Source organism: Schistocerca americana, chromosome 3 (genome assembly GCF_021461395.2).
Source record: "Schistocerca americana isolate TAMUIC-IGC-003095 chromosome 3, iqSchAmer2.1, whole genome shotgun sequence".
NCBI lineage: Eukaryota > Metazoa > Arthropoda > Insecta > Orthoptera > Acrididae > Schistocerca > Schistocerca americana.
The window spans coordinates 466,796,044-466,816,506 of NC_060121.1; the positions used below are offsets into that span (position 1 = coordinate 466,796,044).

The 20,463-nt window shown below is 44.2% G+C and overlaps 1 non-coding gene across 1 annotated transcript; it reads left to right on the forward strand.

Moving 5' to 3' along the window:
• The first annotated feature begins 1,026 nt into the window (after nucleotides 1-1,026).
• Nucleotides 1,027-1,101, forward strand: Trnaw-cca. Its single transcript has one exon. It is a non-coding gene; the product is annotated as a tRNA-Trp (tRNA).
• Nucleotides 1,102-20,463: the final 19,362 nt, after the last annotated feature.

Below are 20,463 nucleotides of genomic sequence, written 5' to 3' on the forward strand. Positions count from 1 at the left end.
AAAAATTGTGGATTACTGTATCGTGCACCAAGGGCGCAATAACCCCTTCACAGCTTCGCCTACCGTTGTGGAACATATAATGGAGTCTGTGCAAGCAACTTCGTGTTGCACCCCGCCTTTGGTAGGAGATTAGCTGCAGCCGAACCAGGGGATTGCCGTTCCATGCGGCGGCTGCCGTTAACATCATATCACAAAGAGCTACGTTAGGGGTCGTGTCGTGATCAGGAAGCATTAATTGATGAATAGTGGCATCGCATGTAGTTCAGCGCGACACTTTCTGCTCCAGTATTTGAATAAAGTAGCAACATTTCTAAAAAAATCAACCTGCCAAATGATTTCAGTTTCTTTTTCATTCAGCAATGGAGCAACGGTAATTTGATGGTGGCATAACTTCCGCGCAAATTTTTGTTTGTTACGCTCGCTTCAGGGAGTAAGTCGCTTACATTCACGACGCCAGATTCTGATACTTCAGTATCGCAATCTGCCTTTTGTTTGATCGGCTCGACTGTATTGTCGCCATTGACTGGAATTTGCTTTTGTGCGCCGTGAGCTACCTCCATTTTTCTGTTTTCCCGGTCTTTGTCATATAACTGAAACTGAATCTCTGAATCTCCTTAATACTTGCGAAATAAGAGAAAGACTAATTACTGAATCCTCCATACACTTAGTGCATATGCGCCACTACAACATTACCCAATCTAATATGACAAAATGGTCCTCATTTAGAACACAGAAGAATGGCTAGCAGTCCAGCTTGCTGATGCACTGCTTTATAGCAGCCATGTTAGAAAACCTCACTTTCAACGATGCTTTCTATAAGTTACTATGACAAGGCAATAAATTGATTTTCATAAAACGTAAAGAATGAGCCACACATTAGTTGAAACTTCCTGGCAGACTCGAACTCGGGACCTTTGCCTTTCGCGGGCAAGTGCTCTACCAACTGAGCTACCGAAGCACGACTCACGGCCGGTACTCACAGCTTTACTTGTGCCAGTACCTCGTCTCCTACCTTCCAAACTTCGTGCTTCGGTAGCTCAGTTGGTAGAGCACTTGCCCGCCAAAGGCAAAGGTCCCGAGTTCGAGTCTCGGTCGGACACAGTTTTAATCTGCCAGGAAGTTTCATATCAGCGCACACTCCGCTGCAGAGTGAAAATCTCATTCTGCACACATTAGTTACTCGTATTTTGATAAGTTGTCCATCACGTTATGGTGAGCTTGCGTTTCAGTCCGAAATCAAAATTCTCATGCTGGTAACAATATCCTCGAATCACATTTGTCTTCCCATAAGCTGGATACATGACAATAAATTATCTATTAGATACACAAAATTTTATATCATGCCCCACGTTAGGCGGCAGAATGTTGCGTATTGCTCCGAAATTTGACTAAAGTAGCAAAATATGCAAAAAAAAAGAAAAAAAAAGTAACATGTCAAATGAATTTATTTTTTTTCCCATTGACCAGTGGAACAACGGTCGTAGTTGATGGTGGCGCGCATTCTTTCAAACGCATCTCACACACATCTAAAAAGAATGTAATGATTTCGGAAAAAATTTGGTTCCTGAAGTTTTTACCATTTACGAGCCGTTGTAATTTAACAGCACCATCAGTTCTTTGTAGCCTGTATCTGACAGAACTGAGAGCATCAGATTCACAGTTCGGATTCAATGACCAAATCATACGTAGTTTGCACTTGCTCAGAATGGTAGCAACTCACTGTTAAATAATCCACAAATAATCTCAGGGACGCGATTTGCTTATAGCCAAATGAAATCAGAGGCTGAAAGCCAGTCGGACTTGGCACGTTGTGTTTCTTTGCAAGGATGTGCTGAGGCTCGCGGTTCCAGTTTTTTCAAACAAATGTTACCTAAACCGTATTGAACGCACAACTTACTAATGGCTGGAAGACTATTAGTTTTAAATGATACGAATATAGCCCGTTTCTAATATATTTAATTGTAAATCAAATCTACATCTACTACCGAGACGCTTACACAAAGTATGTCTGATCGAATCAATGGAGACAAGAGAAGTGGGGAATATATAGTTCGGTGAGAGGAGCTTCGCTCCTCGCTCTGTTTTTAAAAACACATGCGAATATACAAAGTGGCGCACATAAAACCGGCCAGAACCGGAATGCCAACGCGAGTGAGTAGCCTTACTAGCTTGTCAGTTTCTTTGCCACCCTCCAACAGCAGTAGCGTTTGAGTAGTTCATACGGAAAATAGTCGTTATAAACCGTATACTTCATTGTCATGCCTTACTCCATCGAAGAACGTGTGTTCATTGTTGAAGAATATGTGCGGTCTGAGTCCATTAAAGTTGTTCGTGACAGTTTTCATGAAAAGTTTCCAGAAATTAATATTCCTGCAAAATCAACGGTTCAGGATATAGTGAGAAAGTGGCGTTCGACAGGCGGTGTTTTTAATTCAAAGAGAAATAAGGCAGCGACTGTAAGTACACCTGATGTTGTGGAAAACGTGACAGCACACATTGAAGGAAGGCCCTACAGGTCTACACGACAATTATCACAGCAATGTGGAATATCTCGCAGGTCATGTCAACGCATCCTTCGTAGCTTTAAAATGAAACCTTACCGTGTGAGTGTTGTTCAGCAAATAAAAGAAGCGGACAGGGGTTCAAATGCTTCAAATGGCTCTGAGCACTATGGGAATTAACATCTAAGGTCATCATTCCCCTAGAACTTAGAACCACTTAAACCTAACTAACCCAAGGACATCACACACATCCATCCCCGAGGCAGGTTTCGAACCTTCGACCGTAGGGGTCGTGCGGTTCCAGACTGAAGCGCCTAGAACCGCTCGACCACTCAGCCGGCGCGAACAGGGGTAAGTGTACGCATTACTATGATTGGTTGTTGGGAAATGTCGCTGGGGGGCAACATGATGCGTTCCTCCTGTTTTCGACGGATGAGGCTTGGTTCCATCTGTCGGGTTACGTTAATTCAGAATACACAAGACACTGGGATACAGAGAATCTCCATGGCATACTGCAAAAGCCATCACACGATTTAAAAATTGGTGTGTGATGTGTTGTATCTGGTAACAGAATTATCAGGCCATTGTTCTTCAACGACACTGTCAACATCCATGTTTACTTCCTGCTCTACAATGAATTTTCGGCTCTATTAACTCCAAACGAAAAATGTTGTGCAAGATGGGGTAACTTCTCATACGTCGGATTTGTGCTTAGCTCGCATATATAAAAGATTTTACAGAAGAGAGGACCATTAGTAAAGGCTTGTGGCCACCCCGCTCTCCCGACTTGTCACCATGTGACTTTTACCTCTGGGGATTTCTAAAGGCTAGAGTCTACCGCAACGATCCCAGAACACTTGGCACATTGAAAAACAACATACTGTATGTGAAGAAATTTCGAACATTCCTCAAAGAGTACTGAAAAGTGTTTTCGTTAACATGCTTCGACGAGCACAACTTTGCTTGCATGTTGGCAGAGAACATTTTGTTAACAGACTTTAAATTCCTTTCTGAAATATGCTTATTAAACTAATAAAAGTAAATCTATTAATTAGACTGTCAATTACATAGTTCATAATAAAGCTGTACAATAAAAATGTAGGCAAGTGATGATGCATGTTGATTTTCTTCATTCATAATCCTTTCAGCGCAGGTTCCCGTTTTATGTGCGTGACTCTGTACAGTTCCTCCCTTTCGTTTCAGTTATAGCGTTGATCTAAATTTACAGCTATACAAGTCTTATTACATTTTTCTTAGGTGACTTCAGATAGTTCCTTAATAAAGGAGCACACATTTATGTAACGTAAATTACTATGAAATACTTTACACACGAAAGGAGATGTCATTCTTCAAGTATTGTTTCAGGCGATGAATTGCGTTTCTGCACTATCCAGGATAACCGCCGTTGGCGAGCGAGCACGGCGAAGGCCTAGAGGGAAGTCCTATTCTTCCATTGTGTGAGAGAGGCACAGCGGTGTTAATCCACTACTCCTGGGTTCGACGTGTGGCGAGCCAGCGGGACTCTTCAGGTCGCCGCTGGCAGTCATTGAGGACACTTTGGCGGCATAATGGTACGTCACAGACATCCAGCGTGTTCGTGTGTTACCTGTCATACGACAGTATAGTGGTGGCATTTTTCAACACAATAACGCTCCTTTACGCATAGCGCATATCCATATGAAATGTCTGCGTGATGTTAGAGTACTCTCGTGACCAGCGAGATCCCCAGATCTAATATATCTGTCAAATCCCTGATAAAATTGAAAAGAAAATTGGGGATGTGTTAGATGCCGATCAATTTAGTTTTAGGTAAAGGCTTCTAAGAGGCAATTCTGACTTTGCAGTTGATAAGGCAAGCAGCCTAAAGAAAAATCAAGACACATTCATACGATTTGTCGACCTGGAAATAGCGTTCGACAGTGTAAAATGGGGTAAGATGCTCGAAATTCTGAGAAAAATGGGGTTCAGCTGCAAGGAGAGACGGGTAATATATAATATGTACAAATGTCAGGAGGGAATAATAAGATTGGACAACCAAGAACGAAGTACTCGGATTAAAAAGGTTGTAAGATATGGACGTAGTCTTTCGCCTCTACTGTTTAATCTGTACATCGAAGAAGCAATGATTGAAATAAAAGAAAGATTCAGGAGTGGAATTAAAATTCAAGGTGGAAGGATGTCAATGGTAAGATACGCTGATGACATTGCTATCTTGAGCGAAAGTGAATAAGAATTACATGATCTGCTGAATGGAATGAATAATCTAAGAGGTAAAAAATATGGACTGAGAGTAAATCGAAGAAAGATGAAAGTAATGAGAAGTAGTGGAAATGGGAGTAGCGAGAAACTTAACATCAGGATAGATGGTCACGAAGTAGATGAAGTTATGAAATTCTGCTTCCTAGGGAGCAAAATAACTAATGTCGAACGGAGCAAGGAGGACATCAGAAGCAGGCTAGCACTGGGAAAAGGGGCATTTCAGGCCAAGAGAGTACTACTACTATCAAACATAGGCCTCAATTTGAGGAAGAAATTTCTGAGAATGTACGTTTGGTGCAAAGCATTTTATGGTGGTGAAACATGGACTGTGGGAAAACTGAAACAGAAGAGAATTGAAGCATTTGCGATGTAGTGCTACAGACGAGTATTGAAAATCAGGTTGACTGATAAAGTAAGAAATGAGGAGGTTCTGCACAGAATTGGGGAGCAAAGGAGTATGTGGAAAACACTGACAAGGAGAAGGTACAGGCTGATAAGACATCTGTTAAGACATCAGGGAATGACTTCCATGGTACTAGAGGGAGCTGTAGAGGGCAAAAACTGGAAGACAGATATTGGAATACATCCAGCAAGTAACTGAGGACGTAGGTTGAAAGTGCTACTCTGAAATGAAAAGGTTAGCACAGGAGAGGAATTCGTGGCGAGCCGCATAAAGAAAAAATCCCTGATAGAACATGTGTGGGTCCAGCTTGGTCCGAGTGCCGGTTACCTGACTATCAAGGAGCAGTAATGACAGCTGTGGATCATCTTGTCTGAGGAGTCAGTGCGCGCTTTCAGGTTAGACAGGGTGCAACGTCATACGGATAAGTGAGCTCTTACTACCATGTTCTCTGTAAATTTGACCCAATTCGCAATCGTTGAAATAACATTACTTGCCCCTCTCAACACGTGAAGTTTCTGGGTACTTCACTCTTTTGTTAGATTGTGTAATTAATACAGTTGCGTTTTAAGTGTTCGCAAACTATTTCTTTAAACGTCAATTACCTTTCCAACCTCTATAACACGTAACTCTCTAATTAAACTACGGAATATTCGCCAGTGATCGTACACAGGCGTTTTTATTTATTTATTTATTTGTGGAGGTGCTGGAAAATCCCTATGACTGACAAGTAACAAGTATCGTACTAGCGTCCGGAGTTGATTATAATCGACATTTCTCGACGCTGCGAACTGCACGCACCCTCAGCAGCAAATGTAAGGGGGAGAGGAAGTCACATGAAAATGAGATGGCAAAAAATGGCTCTGAGCACTACGGGACTTAACATCTGAGGTCATCAGTCCCCTAGAACTTAACAACTACTTAAACCTAACCAACCTAAGGAGATTACTAACATCCATGCCCGAGGCAGGATTCGAGCCTGCGACCGTAGCGGTCGCGCGGTTCCAGACTGTAGCGCCTAGAACTGCTCGATCACACCGGCCGACCATGAAAATGAGATGTTAAAAAGGTAAGTAAACGTTTTGTTATGCCAAAAGCAATCACCATAACTGTTAACACATTTATCCCGTTGTGACATCAGATGCTCAACGCCAGTATGGAAAAATGTTTGGTGTTGCCTAGGGAATCTCATGTTACCAAGGGTGTTCCGTTTACGCTGTAGTTTAGCTGGGACGTCCTCACGCATTCTCTATGCAGTCACGAACAGTCCACAGGCGCTTTCCATATTTTAGGATTCCTGAAGAAAGACATTCGCGGTCTTCGATCTGCTTCGGACGAAAAGGTGTACGCCTGGGTACAAACGTGATTCCATAGAGAACGGCAAACATTTTTCTATGAAGCTAAAGCTATTAACCACCTTGTCTTAATGTGTGATAGATTTATTTACAGTAACGGCTATTAGTTTAGAAGTAACAAACAGTTTACACACCTTTTTTCCATCTGCCTCGTCTTCAATTGACTGCCCCTTATATGTCAGCAATATCTTGAAATTAACAATGACCTAGGTGTGAATGATCCTGAGAAACAACAACTCACGCACCAAGCACCTGTCACATTGAACATTGTGATAAAGTGAAGATTAAAATTATTTTTCGCAATTATGTCGAAGATGCGATGAGAAAAATTCTTTAATTGTGGTGACTGCTTTCGTACATGACGTCCTTTATCAAACTATCATCATGTCCGAACCTAATCACCACATCTTCCTCAGAATTACAAACAATAGTTTTAATAAAAGTGAGTTGATGGCCCATTTTCCTGATTCGTGCTGCAGGCTCATAAGGACTGAACATTCTCGAACTACTGATTGCGTGGAAATGATTTGATTGCATGGGTGCGAAGTGTGAATTCTGTACATAAAATGCTGTTGCTGATTTGTGTCATTAATTTTGTTGTTACTTGACGGATTTTTTTAACGGTTAATCTTCTGCTGCCCAGCAGTACTGTATTTATTAATGAAAATTAGACGAACAGATAATTGTAACTGCGGTTTTGCTAATATAACACTCTGTCGCAAAATCAGTATATGTTATGCTGAAATCATGTAAGGTTATATGTTTTCATTTGTTTCATAAAGTAGAAAAGTAGGTGCGCTAATGATGCAGTCTCATAACTTTACGTCGCTTCTAGCGTGTCAAGTGGCTGACAGCAAGATAGTGCTGATACTGGGAGGCTTCTGTTTCGGCCACGACAATACACACGCAATGCTGAAATTCGTAGTTGCGGTCATGCACGTGCAAGTAGATGGCACGCTGATTCATATACCCAGCTCGCACAATGAAACATTTATACCTACGTTTCCAGTGCAAGTGCTATACTGTATAAGAGGCCTAGACTCACTATTTCTTTAATAATAAGAGGCTGAAAGTGTACTTTTTCTGTTGTTACCTTCACTTCAGTTTTTGGTTGTTGGTGCCAGGAAAGTTAGAATAAAAATAGCATGTAAAGGTTTGGTCAAAAACATGTTGCAACCTCGCAGCCTTACATTAAGTAAGTGCGAAGAAATCCGCTGGAAATGTGGAACGCCGGTGGAATTGCATCGTACAGATTCAAATTGGTTCAAATGGCTCTAAGCACTATGGGACTTAACATCTGAGGTCATCAGTCCCCTAGACTTAGAACTACTTAAACCCAACCTAAGGACATCACACACATCCATGCCCGAGGCAGGATTCGAAATTGCGACCGTAGCGGTCGCGCGGTTCCAGACTGTAGCACCTAGAACCGCTCAGTCACACCGGCCAGCCTCGTACAGGTTCCGGATGTCAGTCTGTGGGATGGAATTCCATAACTATTGCAGTTGGTAGCTGAATACAGGTCGGCTAATGCTGGTTGTGCATGACGCTGTTGTTGTTTCCTATGATGTCGCTTATATGCTCGACTGGATATAGACGTGGTGATTGAGCAGGCCAAAGTAGCACGACGACACGCTCTAGAACATGTCAGGTTACAACAGTGGTATATGGGCGAGCGTTATCCTGTTGGAAATACTCCTTGGAATGTTGTTCATGAAAGGGAGCAGATCAGGTCGAATCACCAGACTGACATACAAATTTGCTGTCATGCCGGTGGGTAGTAGAGTGAAAGCTGTACTAAAGTTAAAACTGTCTTACAAAGCAAGCTGGTTCAAACAGGTATGCGCAGTGCATATGTTTGCGCAAATGTTAAGTGTAATATAAAATCTTTTTAGAACTGTGGATCTGTCCTGCACTCTGTGGTTTTTACGTTGGTTCAGTACGGAACTTCTTATTGAACCCTAGTATTATCAGTAGCTATATTCTCTTATATGAATAAATCCTTCATATACACTGAAGAAAAAAAATGCAATACCAAGAAGCAGTTGTGCGACGTGGGCCTTTTTCTACATCTGAAAGGTGATGTCTATTCATATTTCGAGCCAGTCGCACAAGACTGGCGCTAGTAGCGCCACGATGAGGATGCAAATCAGGTTCGGTTTAAATACACGCTGTAACGGTCGTGGGCGTTAGTTACCATTCAGATTGGACGTGGTGAGTTGATGTAAGACATAAATACCTTTCAGACGACAAAGACTCCCTTATCATCACCTCAATGAGATTTAACAAAGGCCACCTGTGCTCCGCTGAAGCCAGGATGCCCTGTGGTTGAGATGAACTCGTCGCCGTGAGGTCAGCTGCCGACGCCTGCTGTACCGGCGGCTGGGAAGCCGTCAGTCGCGATGTCCGCTAGGTCCCATCATGGACGGACCACGCGCCGTGGGCCGGTTGCCGTAACGTCTGGGCGTCAGTCCCCAGCGGCAACTGGAAGTTCTCGCTGTAGTTAGTCACTCATGGTGCCGAACGAACTCGGGCCGACCCCCAGAGCTGAAGTTGACATCTGACGGCGAACAGATGACTCCCTTCGAGCTGGAACAGACTTCCGGAATCGTCACCTACAAAGATTGAACATTCAGACACGGACCACGTCCATCCTCCGATCCGAACTGCTTCCCAATGGCTTCTGTCTGTTGCTGCCTGCGCTCCACTATTTATATCCGCCAGGAGGACGTTTTTTTCCCTCGGTGGTAGCTTTTTCTTATTACTCGCGCAGTATATTGCAGCGTAACTTAGCGTACTGGCCTCAGTTCTCCTTACTCCCCAGACTTCGCACGGCGCTCGGTCTGTGTGCGTCCTTGCGTCAGCTTCTTGGTAGACTGCAACTGTCAGCAAGGCTATCTGTGCCGCGCTTACTTCGCAACGCCTCAGTCGCCGGCTGCCTCTGTTTTGCCATTCTCCACTGCGTGAAGCAACGCTTACTTCATGTGGCCGCAACATGTACGTCAGTCTGGTGATTCAGCCTGCTGCCATTTATGAACAGCATGCCAGTGGGTGCTTTCCAGTAGGATAACTCGCCCACATACAACAAAAGAGGGAACAACAAGAGTTGAAGACCAAGAACGAAATGGTCGTATTCAGAAGGGTGTAAGACAAGTATGTCGTCTTTCGCCCCCACTGTTCAGTCAGTAAATTGAAGAAGCAATGAGGGGAAAAAAGGAGGCTTCAAAAGTGGGATTAAAATTCAGGGTGAAAGTATATCAGTGATAAGATTCACTGATGACATTGCTATCCTCAGTGAAATTGAATCTGAACTGGATGATGTGTTGACTGGAATGAGCAGTCTCTAAGAACGGAATATCCTGTTTCAATACATACCTCTAAACGAATGAAGATTTATGCGAGGCACTCCATCCTCCTGCCACGTCTTGGGCTTAAAATCGAGCCTTCAGTTTCGTAATTACGGTGATTCTAAGTTAGTGACAGGTGTTTGTGAGGTACTACAATACCCACGTGTACATCTACTTGACAGATGTCCTGTTTACGGTGCTAGTGGCGGCATGACGTGTAATTTCACATGTCAAACAACGCTGCTATGCGTTTGTCTCTTTTCTTTTAAGAGTCATTCTCCGTTACTAAAGATCATTTTATATAGGACTGATACGAGCACAGTATAATTTCTAAACCGTCATCGGATGTGAATAGTGGAGGCTATACCTCAGGAAGGCTATATTTTACGTCACAAGGAATCAATGTTTTAAGGAAGTAGATTTTCATTTTACAATTTATCACCATAGTTTATCGTAGAGAAACCTGGAAGGAGACTGTATGTCATGCGCTGGAAATATATTTCTTACATTGGGATAGTAACAGTGTTGCATTCCATACGACTAATAGGTCGGAAACGGCAACGATCTAACATTATAGGGTGTTTTAAGTGCAGAATATTGTAGCCTTAGGAGTGCCTGTGTTAATGTTCTCTCATACCAATACCTTCTTGGTAATGACCCCAGACACTAGAACAATACTTTAGAACTGCTCCATCCGTCTGGAGCTCCACCATGCGTGAAAACTGCCCGTTTCTTGTTCTTAACCGTCTGTTATATCATCACAACGGTTTCATATCTTCTGTACTCCTCAACATTCGCGCATCTGGAGAAGTCTTGTACTGTTGGATGGGTGCTGGACGGTAGTTACAGCCTCGGTTCGCACTGTTCCTACACGAAACGTTGAATGTAGCGGTCTACTTCTGGTCAGATGCAGGGAGCGTTGGTCAAAGGCAATGCGAAGTGATCTTTCGATCTCTAACTTTATCCTAAGAATGCGAAAATGCCCTGTGACTCCCATCCACATAGAGAAAGATCGTAAGTTACACACTATGATCGAAGTGCTGGAGATATGTAGGTCGCTGTCTGGCATACTTTTGTGTGTATGTTCGAGAATTAACAATGAGTGAACATACTGCACAGTCATCTACTTACATTCCCGATGCTACTCGCATGTAGTGGAGGGGCTGTTTAGCGATGATAAAGAAACTGGTAAGAATGGTGCCGCGTCATTGGTCTGTGTTGAAATTATGATAAAATTGCTAAAATTGTTCACACTGTCAACTATGAAGCTTATTATTACAGTGCGTCGATGGTGTCTTTTCCATCCCAACACTCCAGGTACGCTGTTGATTACCACACAATGTGATTTACACCGTGCATTGTCTAGTTTCCTGGGGGTCAATGGACCAAATGTGTTAATGTCAGTTTAGAATGTGACACAGACGTCAAAGTCATGGCGGAAAAAAAATGTATGGCTGTGTACAAAGCGTGATACAGCAGAAAAAGCTGTGTATCAAGCAACGAAACATGGTCCCTTTCCTGTGACTGATAACATGTGGGAGAAGGATCTTATACACTACAGGTGATGAAACTTTACACCGGTCTGTGCAAGTGACGTCGATCACTGACCACCTGCTTCAATAGATGAATACCTGTATATTTAATAGGATTGCCACATGTGCTCCATACCGGCATGTACACGGTATTCGCTTTCGATGCCCTACACACGTATTTCTTTTATTTTCTAAATCTGTTTCCCACTAATAAGACAACAGTACCTCTTTTTATTTGTGCTATCTCACGCATGTTGTGAACAGCACCTTCTGGTGGGGGTCAACACCGGAACAGTGCGTCTACATCTACATCTACATCCATACTCCGTAAGCCACCTGACGGTGTGTGGTGGAGGGTACCTTGAGTACCTTTATCGGTTCTCCACTGTGTTCCAGTCTCGTAGTGTTCGTGGAAAGAAGGATTGTCGGTATGCCTCTGTGTGGGCTCTAATATCTCTGATTTTATCCTCATGGTCTCTTCGCGAGATATACGTAGGAGGGAGCAATATAATGCTTGACTCCTCGGTGAAGGTATGTTCTCGAAACTTCAACAAAAGCCCGTACCGAGCTACTGAGCGTCTCTCCTGCAGAGTCTTCCACTGGAGTTTATCTATCATCTCCGTAACGCTTCCGCGATTACTAAATGATCCTGTAACGAAGCGCGCTGCTCTCCGTTGGATCTTCTCTATCTCTTCTATCTACCCTATCTGGTACAGATCCAACACTGCTGAGCAGTATTCAACCACTGGGCGAACAAGCGTACTGTAACCTACTTCCTTTGTTTTCGGATTGCATTTCCTTAGGATTCTTCCAATGAATCTCAGTCTAGCATCTGCTTTACCGACGATCAACTTTATATGATCATTCCATTTTAAATCACTCCTAATGCGTACTCCCAGATAATTTATGGAATTAACTGCTTCCAGTTGCTGACCTCCTATATTGTAGCTAAATGATAAGGGACCTTTCTTTCTATTTATTCGCAGCATATTACACTTGTCTACATTGAGATTCAATTGCCATTCCCTGCACCATGCGTCAATTCGCTGCAGATCCTCCTGCATTTCAGTACAATTTTCCATTGTTACAACCTCTCGATATACCACGGCATCATCCACAAAAAGCCTCAGTGAACTTCCGATGTAATCCACTAGGTCATTTACACTCCTGGAAATTGAAATAAGAACACCGTGAATTCGTTGTCCCAGGAAGGGGAAACTTTATTGACACATTCCTGGGGTCAGGTACATCACATGATCACACTGACAGAACCACAGGCACATAGACACAGGCAACAGAGCATGCACAATGTCGGCACTAGTACAGTGTATATCCACCTTTCGCAGCAATGCAGGCTGCTATTCTCCCATGGAGACGATCGTAGAGATGCTGGATGTAGTCCTGTGGAACGGCTTGCCATGCCATTTCCACCTGGCGCCTCAGTTGGACCAGCGTTCATGCTGGACGTGCAGACCGCGTGAGACGACGCTTCATCCAGTCCCAAACATGCTCAATGGGGGACAGATCCGGAGATCTTGCTGGCCAGGGTAGTTGACTTACACCTTCTAGAGCACGTTGGGTGGCACGGGATACATGCGGACGTGCATTGTCCTGTTGGAACAGCAAGTTCCCTTGCCGGTCTAGGAATGGTAGAACGATGGGTTCGATGACGGTTTGGATGTACCGTGCACTATTCAGTGTCCCCTCGACGATCACCAGTGGTGTACGGCCAGTGTAGGAGATCGCTTCCCACACCATGATGCCGGGTGTTGGCCCTGTGTGCCTCGGTCGTATGCAGTCCTGATTGTGGCGCTCACCTGCACGGCGCCAAACACGCATACGACCATCATTGGCACCAAGGCAGAAGCGACTCTCATCGCTGAAGACGACACGTCTCCATTCGTCCCTCCATTCACGCCTGTCGCGACACCACTGGAGGCGGGCTGCACGATGTTGGGGCGTGAGCGGGAGACGGCCTAACGGTGTGCAGGACCGTAGCCCAGCTTCATGGAGACGGTTGCGAATGGTCCTCGCCGATACCCCAGGAGCAACAGTGTCCCTAATTTGCTGGGAAGTGGCGGTGCGGTCCCCTACGGCACTGCGTAGGATCCTACGGTCTTGGCGTGCATCCGTGCGTCGCTGCGGTCCGGTCCCAGGTCGACGGGCACGTGCACCTTCCGCCGACCACTGGCGACAACATCGATGTACTGTGGAGACCTCATGCCCCACCAGTTGAGCAATTCGGCGGTACGTCCACCCGGCCTCCCGCATGCCCACTATACGCCCTCGCTCAAAGTCCGTCAACTGCACATACGGTTCACGTCCACGCTGTCGCGGCATGCTACCAGTGTTAAAGACTGCGATGGAGCTCCGTATGCCACGGCAAACTGGCTGACAGTGACGGCGGCAGTGCACAAATGCTGCGCAGCTAGCGCCATTCGACGGCCAACACCGCGGCTCCTGGTGTGTCCGCTGTGCCGTGCGTGTGATCATTGCTTGTACAGCCCTCTCGCAGTGTCCGGAGCAAGTATGGTGGGTCTGACACACCGGTGTCAATGTGTTCTTTTTTCCATTTCCAGGAGTGTATGTATATTGTGAATAGCAACGGTCCTACGACACTCCCCTGCGGCACACCTGAAATCACTCTTACTTCGGAAGACTTCTCTCCATTGAGAATGACATGCTGCGTTTTGTTATCTAGGAACTCTTCAATCAAATCAAACAATTGGTCTGATAGTCCATATACTCTTAATTTGTTCATTAAACGACTTTGGGGGAACTGTATCGAACGCCTTGCGGAAGTCAACAAACACATCTATCTGGGAACCCATGTCAATGGCCCTCTGAGTCTCGTGGACGAATAGCGCGAGCTGGGTTTCACACGATCGTCTTTTTCGAAACCCATGCTGATTCCTACAGAGTAGATTTCTAGTCGCCAGAAAAGGCATTATACTCGAACATAATACGTGTTCCAAAATTCTACAACTGATAGACGTTAGAGATATAGGTCTATAGTTCTGCACATCTGTTCGACGTCCCTTCTTGAAAAAGGTGATGACCTGTGCCCTTTTCCAATCCTTTGGAACGCTACGCTCTTCTAGAGACCTACGGTACACCGCTGCAAGAAGGGGGGCAAGTTCCTTCGCGTACTCTGTGTAAAATCGAACTGGTATCCCATCACGTCCAGCGACCTTTCCTCTTTTGAGCGATTTTAATTGTTTCTCTATTCCTCTGTCGTCTATTTCGATATCTACCATTTTGTCATCTGTGCGACAATCTCTGTGAAACAGCTTTGGGAGAAGACATTTAGTATTTCGGCCTTTTGTCTGTCATCCTCTGTTTCAGTACCATTATGGTCACAGAGTGTCTCGACATTTGTTTTGATCCACCTACCGCTTTGACATAAGACCAGAATTTCTTATGATTTTCTGCCAAGTCAGTACATAGAACTTTACTTTCGAATTCATTGAACGCCTCTCGCATAGCCCTCATCACACTACATTTCGCTTCGCGTAGTTTTTGTTTGTCTGCAAGTCGTTGGCTATGTTTATGTTTGCTGTGAAGTTCCCCTTGCTTCCGCAGCAGTTTTCTAAGTCGTGTGTTGTACCACGGTGGCTCTTTTCCATCTCTTACGATCTTGCTTGGCACATACTCATCTAACACATATTGTACGATGGTTTTGAACTTTGTCCACTGATCCTCAACACTATCTGTCCTTGAGACAAAACTTTTGTGTTGAGCCATCAGGTACTCTGAAATCTGCTTTTTGTTACTTTTGCTAAACAGAAAAATCTTCCTACCTGTTTTAATATTTCGGCGGAAATCATCGATGCAGTAACCACTTTATGATCGCTGATTCCCTGTTCTGCGTTAACTGTTTCAAATAGTTCGGGTCTGTTTGTCACCAGAAGGTCTAATTTGTTATCGCCACGAGTCGGTTCTCTGTTTTCAGATAAAGCACTTAAAAAAATTTCACTGGATTCTTTATCCCTGCCACCCGTTATGAACGTTTGAGTCTCCCAGTCTATATCCGGCAAATTGAAATCTCCACCCAGAACTATAACATGGTGGAGAAATCTACTCGAGATATTTTCCAAATTATCCTTCAGGTTCTCAGCCACAACAGCTGCTGAGCCACGGGGCCTATAGAGACATCCAATTACCATGTCTGAGCCTGCTTTAACCGTGACCTACACCCAAATTATTTCACATTTCGGATCTCCGTCAATTTCCTTCGATACTATTGCACTTCTTATCGCTATAAACACGACTCCCCCTTCACTGTCCAGCCTGTCTCTGCGGTATACATTACAATCTGAGTTTAAAATTTCATTACTGTTTACATCTGGTTTCAGCCAACTTTCTGTCCCTAGTATTATGTGGGCATTGTGACCGTTTATTAATGAGAGTAGTTCTGGGACCTTTCTATAGACGCTCCTGCAGTTTGCTATTAGCAGATCAATATTGTTATTCCCTGTTGCATTTTGCCTACTCCCACCTTGCCGCGTCTCAGAAGGCGTCTTGTCAGGCCTAGGGAGGGAATTCTCTAACCTAAAAAACCGACATGTGCAGTCCACACCTACTCCGCTACCCTTGTACCCGCTTCTTGCGTGTAGTGCACGCCTGATCTATTCAGGGGGACCCTACATTTTTCCACCCGATAGCGGAGGTCGAGAAATTTGCACCCCAGATCTCCGCAGAATCATCTGAGCCTCTGGTTTAAGCTTTCCACTCGGCTCCAAACCAGAGGACCGCGATCGGTTCTGGGAACGATACTACAAATAGTTAGCTCAGATTCCACCCCGCGAGTGAGGCTTTCCGCCTTCACCAACTTCGCCAACCGCCTGTATGAACTGAGGATGACCTCTCAACCCAGACGGCAGAATCATGTACATGACTGCAAAATGAAGGACCATTGCTTTTCGAAATGGAGCACTGAGAATCCGTGATCCTTCCGATGGGAAGATGAGGTTAAAGTATATAGGTTAAAACTGTTGTTGGAACTGCTGTGATGTTTTCCACATTTTTGTCAATGAGAAACTCAGCACCTGTGTTTATTTCTACCAGCCTGTGGTGTGGTAGCTGAATAGTTTATGCCATGCGACGTTCAGTTTTCTGTGAGAGCCAGAGGATCGAAACGTGTTAATGTCAGTTTAGCAGCAGATAACAACGGTCTCTGAGTCATGGTAGAAAAAAACAAAGTGTATGGCTGTGTACACTGATTGGGTGTGTTACAACTGAAAAAAAACCAATGTATTAAACTGCTTATGAAGAGCAATACAGGAACTCTCTCATGTGATTGATAGTCTGTTGGATACGGTCATTCTACGGCACAGATGATGAAACTTACTTTGGTCTGTGGAAGCGACTTCGATCACGAATCACCTGCTCCAATGAATGAATACCTGTATATTTAATAGGATCGCCACATATTTTTGGGTGATAGACATGAAAGCACACTGAAAGACACAGATTTCCTTTGGAATAGTTGTATGTAGTTTGGAGATGTGTCGCAATATCTTCGTCCTTTGTCCTTCCTCCATGCCATGTATGGTGCGTAGTCTTCCCAACTTTACCAACAAGAAACACTACCAATACTGCTGGTACTTTGTCTCCTACTAACTGTTGCAGGGGAAAGCTTCGTTTGGCGCTGGTCTTATCCACTGTACACGGCTGGCTGAGACAGCTTGTCCTAATAATTTTTCACAACTGGGATTCGCAGTCACGTACAATTTTTTGAAAGACATCATGTTTACGCCAGTGACTGTTAAACTTTTTATTTCCACTATTGCAATTTTGGCCTTAGGCCATTATGAAGTGCAGATGTTTTGGGTTTAATCCATGTTAACTTTATACATGCTCTCACTTCTTTGAAGCGTTACGAATGTATATAACAGCAAATGACAACCACATATAAATATGTCAGCGTGTATAAAGTTGACATGGCTTAAAGCCAAAACATCTGCACTTGATAATTGCCTGAGGCCAAAATTGCAATAGTGGAAATAAAAAGTGTAACAGTCAGCTCGTCCTCTTTCCCTGCAGGATGCAGAAGGTCTTAGCTACAGCGCTCTCCAAATTCCATACAGATCAGACTTAAATTGGGACGACCACATGGACTAAGCTGCAGGGAGGACGGGGGAAAGACTTCGGAGCAGTTACACGATGCAGAGGGACTGTCTGAAAACGGTGCTGGAGTTTCTGTTGTGTGGCATCCTTAGCAGGTAGGTTCGAAAAATGGACACATTTCGAGATATGAGAGTGCCACGAATATGATTCACCATTGGCTGTAATCATTAAAAGATGTGTCTACAGGATCCAACGCAAGTAAATGGTTGAATGGATAGGCTTGATTCCAAATCGCTGACAGCATTTCTACCAGAAAGCGTGATCGGTGGCTGTACACTTCATTAGACGTCACAAAATAATGAGATGCGAGTGCAGTCGAGCATAAAAAGCTATACCGGTTTTGCTCATAAAACTAAATGAAAATGGGCTTTTCCATTTTTGTGGAAAGAGGACGTTTATTATCTCCGCGAATGTTTTTATTCCTTTTTTTAATAGTTGCTTAATTAATTATAGGAGTCGATTTGATGTTAGGTAGTCGAGCGCAGAACGTCGGGTGAGTTCTCTAGGAGTTCGTGGCTCTGCTCCGGTCCCAGGTGGAGCGTCCTACTTGACATTAAACAAAAGGGTTTTCAATCCCGGAACGAGAGGCATATTGGAGGCGTTGAGGACCTGTCTAGTCTGTGACAGCTCGTCGCTGCAGCTGCGACCCCTAACCATTAGGGGCACCTGTGTCACTGTACTCTAACCAAACCACGATGCATTTGGGAAAGCCGCCCTTTTCTCTTCTATTGTTTAGTTAACTAAACCTGCTTTTGTGTTTGAGAAAGACCATCATCTCAAAGAGGACGGCGGCCAGATATGTAGTGAGGCTGCTGGTGGAATAGCTTCCTCCCTCAGTCCATCCTGTACATGGAGATAGGGCATCAGTTTTCGGCAGTTTGTGATTGTACACGGAGGAGAACGCACGCTCAACTACCACCCTCTCTGCAGTCTTTTAGGCGGACGATTTTCTGCAGTACGTGTGCTTCATTATGACCCGTTCAATATGAGTGCTGGTTTTTTGATGACAGTTTCGAAGTGTAATTAGAACTGTGACGCATTTTTTCCATCAGCTGTGATAGCGTGTATTGGCTTCGGTTAACTGGGCTATAGGTTGATTTTTAGTAGATGTGTGTAGATCTAATGTCAAACAGCTGTAGATGCGGCATGCTTGCAGGTAATATACTTTTTAAACTCATCTCTGCCCAACACCAGCATCTAGTCAGTTGAACGTGTTTTGCCCGCATCTCGCGGTCGTGCGGTAGCGTTCTCGCTTCCCACGCCCGGGTTCCCGGGTTCGATTCCCGGCGGGTCAGGGATTTTCTCTGCCTCGTGATGGCTGGGTGTTGTGTGCTGTCCTTAGGTTAGTTAGGTTTAATTAGTTCTAAGTTCTAGGGGACTGATGACCGTAGATGTTAAGTCCCATAGTGCTCAGAGCCATTTTTTTTTGAACGTGTTTCCCACCAAAAAGAATACAGATTATACCTTACACCAGAACTTTTCTCTCCCCCCCCCCCTAGCTTGTACGTGTAGGGTAGAGTTTGAGTGTTTCTGTTCGTGGTTTCGAGTAGTATTGCGAAAGTTTTTCTTGGCAGCATAACACCAGTTGTATGGTATCTTCAGTTTTTGCGATTTTATACTGTCCTTGTGCAGCGCTGTGCATGTAGCTGTGTAATTAGGCCCGATATTCGTGATTAATTATGTAATTAGGATCGATATTTGTGTCAGTTTCGAGTGGTACTGCGAATTTTTTTCCCAGCAGGATAACACCAGTTGTATGATATCGTCAGTTATTGTGCTATATTACGATTTTAGGCCATCCTTGTGCAGCGCTATGCATATAGTTGTATAATTAGGGCCGATCTCTGTGATTAATTACGTAATTAGTATCGATATTTGCGTCAGTTTCCCGACCAAAATAAATAAAGTACACTAAACTGCCCTTCCTCTCTCGCATCTGGACAGTTTCCATGTGTTAGTGGGTGCACTTAGGCTTTCCATCGAGTAGACTCAGGGTTCAAGTCACTGATAAGTTGCGTTTTTTACATGCACTGAGTGTTTGTGCACTGCATTATTTTCGGGTGTTTATGTGTAGTGAGCGTGTTTGCTTAGCATTACACATGCATTATTTCGGTGATCTACGAGTAGTTTGCACGTCTGTATGCTGTGTACTGGATTATTTCGGTACAAGTTGTCTGCACCTCAGCACATCAGTGTACTGCATTATTTACGACTAGTTTCCAGGTCTGTAAACTGTATATTGTGAAACCAAGCATATCAGGGTGAGTATTTTGTATCAGCGTAATAAATAAACTAGGTTAAATCTGTCCGTAAATTAATTGTTACAAAAATACATAAAGTAAATTCCTTCCATTGTCCAGCAGCCCAGAACAGGCTGATTCCTTTTCTGCCGATTTTCCCCACCAGACTACCAGGGGATGAGGAGGCTGGGGCAAACGTGCAGCTGAGAAAAACACATGACATTGTCGTGATACTGTGCTTGTATTGACTGAGCTGCACGATCACGTGACCTATCGTGGTGCCCTGTAGCGGTGAACTCGCCAACTAGCTCAGTTCTTTGGCTGCTGGATGGGAGGCAGTTGTCTCTTCTGGGGTAGGAGCTTATATGTAGGTTTTAGAAATGAAAGAGAGTTCCAGCAGAGACAGATGTTTCCATGCATTGTGTAATGCATCTTCAGTACATCTCAATGCAAAGCATTTATTTGCAGGACTGAATTCTCCCTCTTCATATATTCAAACATTAATGCTCACTTCCATTCTTCATCTAGGAGGCTATGGGTGCAGTCCTCAGATGAGTGAGTGCATGTCATACAGCTATTAAAACTCCCCTGTCTGGCATCAACATCTCCCTCATTGAACACATGCTCCTTCCACATCGACAGCTCAACAACACTGATATCTCAGCCTCTTGTATAGGTAACACCACACTAAGCCGCTACT